Here is an 11,796-nt window from a genome sequence, read left to right on the forward strand (position 1 = left end):
AAATTAAATACAGAGCGGGGAATGAGAATCAGAATGCTGACAGCCTGTCTAGAGTGACATCATCCCCGCCAGTGGGGGACCGGGATGAAGAGTTGGAGGAAGATGAGATGCCTGACTTTGCCCGGCTCGCAAAGCAAATAGAAGATAGCCGCCAGTATGCGGTAGGAGGGATTGAAGCCGTAGTGGGATCTCCCCTGTCCCAGCAAGAATGGGCCAAGCTTCAAGATCGAGATCCCGAGCACGTCTTACTGAAACAGTATGTGAATAAACAAGAGAAACCGCCCTCCGAAGTGAGAGCCCGACTATCGACCGGAGCCTTGGCTCTGCTTGCCCAGTGGGATCGGCTGATCGTGAAAGATGGAGTCCTGTGTCGCAGGGCCCTTTTATCCCATATGCTGGAGGAGTGTTTGCAGATTGTCGTCCCGGTGCAGTTGGCCCATGAGATGGTGGGCGAAGCTCACAGAAGGAACGGCCACTTCGGCATAGACAAGACCCTCCGGTGGACCCAGCAGTTCATTTTTTGTCCGGGGCTCCGTAAGTTGGTTGAAAACGTCTGTCAAGCATGCCGTACCTGTGAATTCCACAAGTCCGCGGAGCAGCATGCCCCCGTCCAGACTATTAAGACGTCGAGGCCCCTCGAGCTGTTGATGGTGGACTATCTATTGATCGGAACGGCGAATAGTGGCTACCAGTACTGTCTGGTGATGGTGGACCACTTCACGAAATTCGCTGTCGCTGTTGCTACCAAGGATCAGACTGCTGAATCAGCTGCACAGGCCATCTGTCAGCAATTCGTTCGGGTCTACGGGTGTCCGGAGCGGCTACACTCTGATCAGGGGGCTTGTTTCGAAGGGCGAGTCATTGAAGAACTCCAACGGATGTATGGAATCAAGAAGTCCAGGACCACCCCTTACCATCCACAAGGGAATGGCGCGTGTGAACGCTTTAACCGGACCCTCTTACAACTGATCCGGACTTTGGCTGAAGACAAAAAGCCCGACTGGCCTCGATTCCTCCCGGAACTGCTGTGGGCCTATAATAATCAGGTCCATTCCGTCACCGGATATACCCCATACACCCTTCTCTTTGGCCGTCCAGGCAAAGACATCCATGAGTTGCAACTGTCTAGCTCCGAAGAAGATACCTGTGGTACCTATCCTTCCTGGCTACAAACACACCGCCAGAGAATAAAGACTGTCTACCGGCTAGTAGGCCGACAAATTCAGGATCAAGTACACGCTGACCCACTTCCGGTACAAGAAGACCCACTGAATGTAGGTCAACTGGTCCTAGTCCGAATAAAGAAGCCGCAAGGGAAACTCCGGCCCAAGTGGGAGACCGAAGACTATCGAGTAATTGGACAGCCGTACCCCGGTGGCCCCGTCTATCGAGTGCCGGGCGAAGACAGCGGCTGCATCCGAACTTTGCACCGTAATATGTTGCGCCCCTGCCGTTCCCAGCCTGACTCCCCTACTGTGATACCTAGAGAGATGGATATCACTAATACTGTCGGAGACACTGACCCCGGGGATGTAGAGACTGAATGCATGCCTACCCCTGTCCGTCCGACTGACGCACTTGAACCGATTACCTCCTCTACTGACATGTCGACTGGGAAAGAGAGTGGGGTGACTGATAGGAGAGAGGGGATCCAACCCGTTAGGCGGACAACGAGGACCACTGCAGGGGTACCTCCAGGACAGTCCTACAGAGACCAATATGTGTGGCCCTCTTCCCAGCCGCCCCCTGTCACATCCACAGCCATCGCCTCCCTGGAGCCGGTCGTTGACAGGGACTGCCAACCTTTGAGTGGGGGGGCGTGTAGTGAGCTGGCCGGCTCTGGCTGTTCTGTGATTATTGATATAGAGCCTGTTACAGAAGTGATTACACAGGATGATGTTGCCACCTTGTGGCCAGAGGTTGCACCTGCGCAGGGTGTGATGACAGAGCAAAAGACTGAGCCTCCTGTGTCCGGCCCTAGAGAGTCACGTGACCAAAGTGGGAAGCAGAAAAAAGCGCGCGAGGAGTTTGCTGTGGGCTGTGAAAAGAGCCAGGACGGTGTGCAGGCCCTCGTGCGTGGCGCAGGAGAGACTCTCAACGGGATTTCTTTTACCTGACACCATATCCTCGGGGCCTTCCCCAGCTTCTTCACTGCTGAGGGATACTGCTATTACACTCCCTGCTACTGGAGTGTGGACTACATAAGGGATCCACCAAAGCTGCTATCCGGATCAGAGAGACTGTAAGCGGGTCCTCTGGCGAGAGGCCGAAGTATTCCCTCCTTTCAGCGTAATTTGTTGTTCCTGTTTTTTTTCTCCGGCTGGGACCCCTTCCTGCAAAGACAGACAGGCCTGCGACGGGGGACACATCCTTCTGGAGTAAAGGACTGGTAACGTGTGAGTAGGGACAGTGAGGGTCAGCTTATCACTACACGTTATTACTGTGCATATTTACTGTTGTCATTTATTGTTTTTCTTTGCTGTTAAAAATGTATACGAGTAAAGATACGGTTATCAAGATGGAGTCTGTGTGTGGGGATCTTGCTGGGCCAGATTATAGATACCAATGCGCGGCCTTGCCCGCGGTCACTTCATCATTATGGGAAGATTTACAGATTTTACTAGAAAAAAATATAGTTCGGAAAATTTAGAGATACTTATCACATTGAGGATACAAGTGTGGTATCACTTAACACTATATGGTTAATTAGGAAAGTAAGACAGAAGATATTAGTGTGGTTTAAGATGCTGTTATCTAATGCAGATAGAATAGTCCTGATTAAGATGATGGTCTTTCGCTTCTAGTTCTATATATATTAAGAGTCTGCCTGATATGAGTAAATAAGAGAATTTTTAGATTCATGAAAATGCTTTTAAACAACCTGATTTTAGGTTGTCAGAGGGTAAGAATAAAAAGACAATATCTTCTGAAGTCTGAGTGAGACTGATGCTTCACCGGCCATTTTCTCCACAGATATTTCTGGCACCTAATTACTTGCGGCATAAAATTTCAGGAATTTTAATTTGGAAAGATTTCTGCTCAATAAGACCAAATGGGGCGTTATAGTCCATGTATGAATTATTAGAATCAGAGATGTTGATTTATGTGAATATAGAAGATGGACAATATTCATGGAATTGTACTTTGGGATCTTTAAAGAAGATATTAAATATTATCACGACAATTGAATTAACCCCCTTATGGGACAATATAAATATACAAGAATTTGTTAAGATACAAAACACAAGGTTTTTGAAGAGAATTGGTTTTATTTGGTTAAAGATTTAATCAATGAAGGGGAGTTGATGCCATTTAATGTGTTGGAGAAAAAGTTAAGTAAAGTGATTGATTTTGACATTGTCACATTCATCATGCGGTGAAGAGTATGAAGAATTCAAATAATTTTCACATTGCCTCTCATAGAAAAATGGATTATTTGTTGATTAGTTGGAACTGTAAAAAAGAATCTATGAAATATTTATAAATTGATATATAATATACAATATTATATAATATAATAATTTTATTTATATACCAATAACCGTAGCCTACATGTGTAATTTCACATTTAAGCTTAGTTAATAAAAGTATACAGTAAATATTACAGCTGCACCATGGCACAATATACTTATAAAAACATAAGTGAGATCTCCCTCAATGAAATCATAAATTGATCCATTGGTTATATTATTCTCTTTACTATAGTACAGAATGAGCAAGATAAACTGTGTAAGAAAAAGGGCAGGTTGGAAGAGATTTTGGAAAAAATGTAGCGGAGAGCATTAAAACGTAAGTAAGAGGGATAATGATACAGCCAGGTTACCAGTGGTTTTGTTGTTTGTTTTAATGTTGGTTTATGTTTGTTTTTTTCTGAACAGTTGGAGTTGGGTGGGAGCGGGGGAATTAGAAGGATTGTTGTTTTTGTCTGGTTTTCTTTTTTGTTCATATTACAGATCATCATACAGATATTTAAATAAATTTTTTAAAAAAATAAAAGAAATGCATCATTCCAATGATGTCACAAAAAACATAACGATATAGAACACCCCGTCATCCAAAGTTCTGTTGAAGGTGTCTGTAGGCGTTTGTAGAGAGAGGAGTGTTCTGAGTGATTATTTTGCAAATATGATGAAAAAGAAGCGCTTTAAGCGTATGATTGTTCTTTCTGATAGCGAGGACAGTAGTGATGATGAAGATTTCCATCAGGTAACTTTCAATTTTATATTGTTAATTACTTAAAATACATTTGGGTTAAAAATCCCAGAACAAGATGAGGGGACCAAAAACATAGCTCCAGAAAGAGGGATTATGGGGTGATAGGTTGGATTATGTTTGCAGAGGAAAGACTACCCTCAGTTGTGGTATTACAGGATATATAATAATATTGTATGAAAACACTTAATTGTCATCACCACCCCTATCCATATCCTGCCCATAAGTATTTCCTACACTCCTCATACTCTGTACATGAAGTAAGCATAGGCCAATGGTAAACAAGTAGGTGTCTAAATGGAAAACAATAGAATATGAACTAATTATAAATTGGAGATATTTAGGTTTAAAGATTGATTTTAGTTGACATGTTTGATATTTTTCCAGTCTCTTCCAAGGAAGCAGCCAATTCCCAGGTCCCCAGGCCTGAATAACACCAGTGGCTTGAATTCCTGCTCATCAGCGAGAAAACCAGGTACTGGGCTCTGATCCAGAAAAGGTTCTGGTATATTTATTGCTGTCATTAGAGTCATTGTAGTCGTTGGGTGCAGCTCACGTGCACATTTTGGTAAGGGTTTCGATATATCTCTATTGTATGTCTACGGCAAAGAGCATGGACATAATTAGAGTTCTATGAGCCATGGGGCAAAACTTGGACCTATGACCTCAGAAGTCCCCCGTCCTGCCCCCATCCTGTAATTTGTTCCCCTTCTTGGCTGCCATCCTGTAATAATGTAATAATGTCCCACATCGTGATCGCTTTACTGTAATAATGTCCATCGTCCTGGCTCCTATTCTGTAATAATGTCTCCTGTCCTGGCCCCTTTCCTGTAATAATGTCCCCCGTCCTTCCCCCATCCTGACATTTGTTCCCCTTCTTGGCTGCCATCCTGTAATAACGTCCCACATCGTGATCTCTTTACTATAATAATGTCCATCTTCCTTGCTCCTATTCTGTAATAATGTCTCCTGTCCTGGTCTCTATCCTGTAATAATGTCCCCCGGCTTGGCCCCCTATCCATTAATAATGTATCCCATCCTGGTCCCTATTCAATGATAATGTAACCCCTCCTCATCCCTATCTGGTAATAATGTCCCTAATCCTGGCCCCTTCTAGTAATAATGTTCCCTATCCTGGTCCCTTCTTGTGATAACATCCTCCATCCTGAGTGTATTATCCAACATATTGAAAAAAAAGATTATTCTTACCTCACCGGCTCCCACAGCCAGCAGTGTCTCTTCCTGCTCTATAACTAGTGCAGGCTGGTGGCGGCTCATGGCAAGTGACCTCATGTGCTATCCACGATTGCCATATTGTGGTGTAGTTAGCAGGCGGCTCTCTGTGGCACAATATATTTGAGCTGAATATACATCCTCAGACATACATTTAACTGAAATTATGTTGGCGTCGCCGGACTCCTTGACTCCACAGGTCTGGTCATGGTCGCACCCACTGAGACTGCAATTTTTATTTCCGTGGTAAATGAGTTTACATTTAATATTTATTTTCAACATTTGGTTAGGAATCTTCATGCTGCAGTTCTTAATTCAGATAGAAATTGGATTTGGGAATTTCTTCTCATGTTGAGCCACATTGACTAAAGTTGGCCACAGTGCAGTTTACTGTAGCTGAATGGGATCATTTTCCCCATGTATATATAGGGGTGCACTGAATACTTCATTAGCATTTGTTTTTTTAATATTGAGTCTCGGTCATTGCTATTATAATATTCTAAAAAGAGATTTATGTTTTTTTGTTCCCTCAGATCTGAAAATGCCAACTTCAGATAGTGATTCGGACAATACCACCAGGTAGGACATACATCTTCTCTATTACTAGAGACTTTATGGGGACTAATGATTAGTGGTGGGCTCACATATTGTTATATTTATTTCACAGCTCCGATGATGACATCACTATTAGTGCTAATGAGACTTCTAATAGTGGAGAAACTTCCACAGATAAAAGTGAGTAATAACTTCCAGATAAAATTCAGTTTATGTTATTGTAGAAAGAACAATTCTAATTTTTTTTAGAGATGGAGACTTCCATATTGGTAGAACAACTGACTACCATGTTGACTTATGGCCACCGTTGTCTTTACAGAATTTCTTACATCAGTGCAATAAATTTGCTTGGGTTTTGCTGTAAGTCCCATAGACATCAATATAGTCTTATACAAGTGCTCCCACATCTACATTAAAACCTGTGAAAGTTACCATGACACAGCAAATAAGGTCATGGGACGTCTAGTTTCATGTTAGATGGAGGCCCCACTGGACAGACCTTTACTTTTGATCTGCCATAAATAACTAATATGATAGTATTACCTGTGCAGAACATATTAAGTGACTTAACTTTTCATATCTAGTTGGAAATTATCTAATCTTAGCTTCCATTTATTTCCTGAAAACCATTGTTAGAATGGTTGAGATTTTTGAGGGTCCACACTCCGGCTACATAGGACATGTTCTCTTCTAATCTTCTACTGAACACAGAAATCATATAATCAATAAGGACAGTTTAACTGAGCAGCAGGTGGGGTAGACGTCTGCTAAAACTCCTGGGTCCTGTTGGGTTTGGACCTCATTATCATGTCCGATTCTGGTCCTAATGTTGGATCCTGAGGATCCCTGGTAGTCTGGTCAGAGATGTATTCTGCTCTGGCTTGAACCTATATTTGCAGTCTTATTGGCTCTCCAGACTCCATGTTTATAGACCCCTCTCTAGCATGGACCTGTATACTGACATGCCTTATCATCAGTTTTGAGCCTAAAACTTAGAAAAATATTTTCACTGTTCCATATTTCTGAACAGATAATGAACCATCTGATGCTGAGGAGACCTCCGACACAGAGGAGAGGTGAGTTATGTTGTACATAAATATCTCTATATAAAACCATGAACTAGGTAAGAAATGTTTCTTGTGAATTTATAAATGATTCCTTATTTTTCCCAGTATGCCGATGTGCAAAATCCCTGGTTGTTTCCTGGAAGACATCATATCACCAAGTTCCATCTACGTGACAAACTTCCAGGAGAATAAAGAGGAGCTAGCACAAGAACTGTATCAGCTGTATAATGAAACAGTCTTCTTTAATCAGGTATGCTTTCATCCGTATCTGGGTTATACATGACAAATACATCATCTCCCTCCTCCAACAATTATTTCCAAGAAAAGTGGCTTTAGCTTTCTGGAGGGCACCCTAATACCTTGGTTACACTTCTGAAAATGAGTTATTGAAAATCTGTGGAAAACCCTGTTGTTATCTATGGAATGAGGGGAGACCTACATGATATCCACCATTCACAGACATAGAGATTCTCAGATTATGGTTTGAAGTTCAAAGGATTTTTACATTTATAAATAAATCCATTTAGTTGACATTTGGACATATAATAATACAGTAAGTTAATTTTTGTTGTTGCTGTCACAACTTGGACTTCCCACAATACCCCATGCCCCATATAAGAAGACCAGTAAAGTAAATTACATATGAGCGTTGGGTACTTTGATAGATTTGGACCTAAGAGTTTACAGATTTAATGGAAATTGTTTCCTCTTTTTATGTTCCTGAAAAAATGAAAATTGTGTGGAATAAGGGACTGAAAACAACATCCGGACGAAGCGGTAACATACAGAAGAATAACCAACGTTATTCCATTATTCAGCTTTCCGATAAAGTCTTGGATTCTGCCGGTAGGTTTCACATCACTTCCAGCAGCTTCATAAGATAACGTGTATACATGGTAAAAAGCTGCTACTTGGGATATCATACATCTCATATACTCATTGAGAAGAACTAAGTACACCCTCTTTGAATTCCATGGATTTACATCAGGATAAAAATAAAAGCATTTGGTGCTTAGAATGTCTTAAAGTTTGGGAAATACAACCTCAGGAAACAACAACTCCTGATAAATAACTCTGTGACATTATGTATTTGACAAAAACTAGGCCAACATAGAAAAGCAGTGTGTGAAAGATTAAGTACACCTTTGTTGCTTTAATAGGAATTAATAAGTGAAGCAGCCGCCATATGCTGCTAATAATATGAACTAAAAGGGAACCTGTAAGGTCCAATAATGCTATTAGCCTGCAGATGTAGGGTTATTGTATAGGATAATAGTGCTATGAGGGTGCCCAGCCGCAGTACTGAAAGTGCAGCACCCGGGAGAAAATGAACTTTACTTCATCCAGGAGCTGCCGGCTTGCAGAGAACAGGCGTACTCAGAGCAATTACAGTCACCGGTCACTGAGAGCGGCGACTGTAAGCACATCCCGGCACTGACTGACAGCCAGCTCTACTGTGCACAGTTCAGTGTGGCTCTCAGTCAGTGTCAGGGTGTTTTTACAGCCACTGCTCTCAGTGCTCTAAGTGATGACTGTAATTGATCCAGGCATGTCTGCATGACTGAAAGCCGGCAGCTTCTGTGGGAAATAAAGTTAATTTTCTTCCTGGTGTCACACTTCCAGTGCTGTGGCCAGGCACCTTCATAGCACTAGTGACCTGCTTGTTAACCCTATATCTGCAGGTTAACAGCATTACCGGAACTGACAGGTTCCAATTAATTAATTGTTCATCCACATGGACTTGCTTACCAAGCTATTGATTCTTGGGATGCACCTAATTTTTCTCACAGTTTTTGATAAATAAATAATGACATGGAGTTGTTCATCTCAGGTTGTATCTTCCTTCTTTGAAGACCTTCTAAGGACCACATATGTTTTATTATGTCCTGAAATGTACAACCAAAGACTTCAAACAGGGTGTACTTAGTTCATCTCATGCCTGTATAAACTCTTTTATTTTCAGAGCGATTGCGATCCACACTTGCACACGAGATGTGCCATGCTGCCTGCTGGTTGATCAACGGTGAAATTAACGACAACCATGGACCGTTATGGCAGGATTATGAAAAAAGCATCAAATATATCCATCCTGAGCTGTCAGACGTGACGAAGTATCACAATTATATCATAAAGTATAACTTCTACTATCAATGTACTTTATGTAATAGCAAGTAAGTAAATCTCATGATTCTATACCTCATGAAACGCAATCACTGTGGAATGACACCGGTGCGGCTCTGTTGGTATTACGCTTCTATATTTTACTACTATCAGAGTAGACTGACGTCTGGAAACTGTAGGGTTGAGGATGATACATATTATATTTTGTTGCCTACAGACAGTTCTTCATATTTTTTTTTACAATTTATACTTTTTGATACAATCCATGGTACTAACCAACATTCATGCCAGTCTGTTAACCAATATTCCTTCTATCTTTGTAGATGCGGGCGTTTCAATAAAATACCAAAGAATAAATGTTATTGCCGCCACTGTGGAGCCCGAATACAACAACTGGCCACCACGTAAGGATGTCACAGCAACAAGAGCAACTCAGGGTGAAGAGACAAGGCGGACAGCTCTCCTCGCTAAACAGTACAAGGCTGAAGAAGCGATGGATGGAGCTGTTGTAACGGAAACAACTTGTCTGAATTACGTTTGGGGCAGCACGGTGGCTCAGTGGTTAGCACTGAAGCCTTGCAGCACTGGGGTCCAGTGATCCAATCCCACTAAGGACAACATCTGCAAGGAGTTTGTATGTCCTCCCCGTGATTGCGTGGGTTTCCTCCAACTCAACGTAGCAGAGTGGTAACCATAATAAACAGCGGGTTACTAGGTGTGCATGTGCCCCTAGTAACCCACTGTTTATCATGGTTACCAGCCTGCTCCTGCTTCAGCAGACTGGTAACCAGGAGCAGGACATCATGGAAAGATTCTTTCCACGATGTCGCTGCTCCCCTGATCGCTGGTGAGTCTGCCTGTTTGACAGATCACCAGCGATCACAAAGCGACGCAGTAACGATCCCTGACAGGTCATATCGTTGTCGGGATCGCTGTAGCGTCGCTATGTGTGACAGGGCCTTAAAGCTCACCAGCTCCAGATAACAGGTGACAAGCAGTAACCTTATCACTTACAAGAGGCAATTCTCATTTAAACTCCTCCATATCAGAACCTGGTGCTCCACAAGTTACCAATCATCAGAGGTCTTACCCCAGATATTTCAGGACCAATATTTAGGTCTGGATCAGCCTCGTTTATAACTCCATTAGTAGCACAGCTCCAATATTTTAGGATGTCTACTAGACAAGATCTAACTGATAAGTGTCCGATTATCATATCACTACTAGTGATCAGCAAATGTACTCGCCACTGCTAGATACTCGATCAGGCATTGGGGTGCTCGGGTAAGCTCCTTACTCAATCTAGTATTGTGGGTGATCGATCGCCATGCCATGTTAGACAGCCAAAAATCATGCAGGGATTTCTTGCCATACATGGTAATGCCGTAGCCATGTTGGTTACTGGCTTTACTGTGATTGGCCTGCCGCATCGCGTCATTGGATCTTATATAAGACCCGGAGACGCGATGCTCTGCACACACTCCTCTGGAAGCAGTTCAGGGAGAGTTGATCTAGGAGAGAGAGCTTAGCTTATAGCAGGATTATGGTCAATGTTTAATTGCTATTACAGTAATTTTATACCGCTGATGCACCATTAAAATAAAATTCTTTTTCAGGGCTACATACTGTCCTTTCTCTAGTAAACCGCTGTTACCTGCATTCAGTGTAGGGATAGCTGATGGAGGAGGGATAGTTTTAGGTTAGAGGAATATAGGCTGGGTTTATTGCCTTACAGTCCTTCTATAGGTATACTGCTGCTGCAACCTAAAAACAAGCACCATTTTTAGGGCTACATAGTTTCTTTTCCCTATTAATACCGGAAAGTTTGCAGGCATATATTACATACCTAATTTAAAATTCACAAGGTGTGCGGTAACAGACGGGGAAGTGGATGTGCTGCTGATGGTGCACACAGAAGGCCGAGGATGTGTGTCCTCACTTACCATGCGGCCCTCACTCCAAATTTTTTAGAGGGTCATGATGCAGTCCTCTCTAATAATTTTAGAGGGTCATCATGCGACCCTCGCTCTTAATTTTTCCAGGGTGTGTATGATGCTATGCTTCATCATTTTTACAGGATGTGTATGAGGCCTATCTCAACAATTCTCTCACATATATATAGGTATACCTCTCCCTGGGGTAAATGTTTTTCAGCCCTTGCACTTAGTGCATAGACTTTAGCAGTCTAGGAGTTCCACTCCTTAAAAATGCAAAAAATGTTTTCTGAGACCCTCCTATACATGTCTTCCAGGGTGTATTGCAGTCCCTCCTTTTAATTTTTGGCGGCTCTTGAACTTAGTGCTTAGACTATATGAGTCTAGCAGTACCACTACCTAACAATTTGAACAGACTGTGTATGAGGCCCTCATTTATGTCTAATACAGGGTGTATCAGAGTCCCTCCTTCATAAATTAAATAGAATATGTCTGACCATGTCACACACACAACATGTTTCTGACACCACAGAAGTCATCTAGAATTTTACAGCAAACCTGAACATACAGTGGCCTGTGAAAGTATTCTCTCCCTTGGCTTTTAATCTATTTTGTTAAATTACAACCTGTGTTTAAATATTTTTGTAATCCAATTTGTGTGTGATGCATCAGCA

Source organism: Phyllobates terribilis, unplaced genomic scaffold (assembly GCF_046119375.1).
Source record: "Phyllobates terribilis strain yellow unplaced genomic scaffold, ASM4611937v1 Scaffold_810__1_contigs__length_643294, whole genome shotgun sequence".
Taxonomy (NCBI): domain Eukaryota; kingdom Metazoa; phylum Chordata; class Amphibia; order Anura; family Dendrobatidae; genus Phyllobates; species Phyllobates terribilis.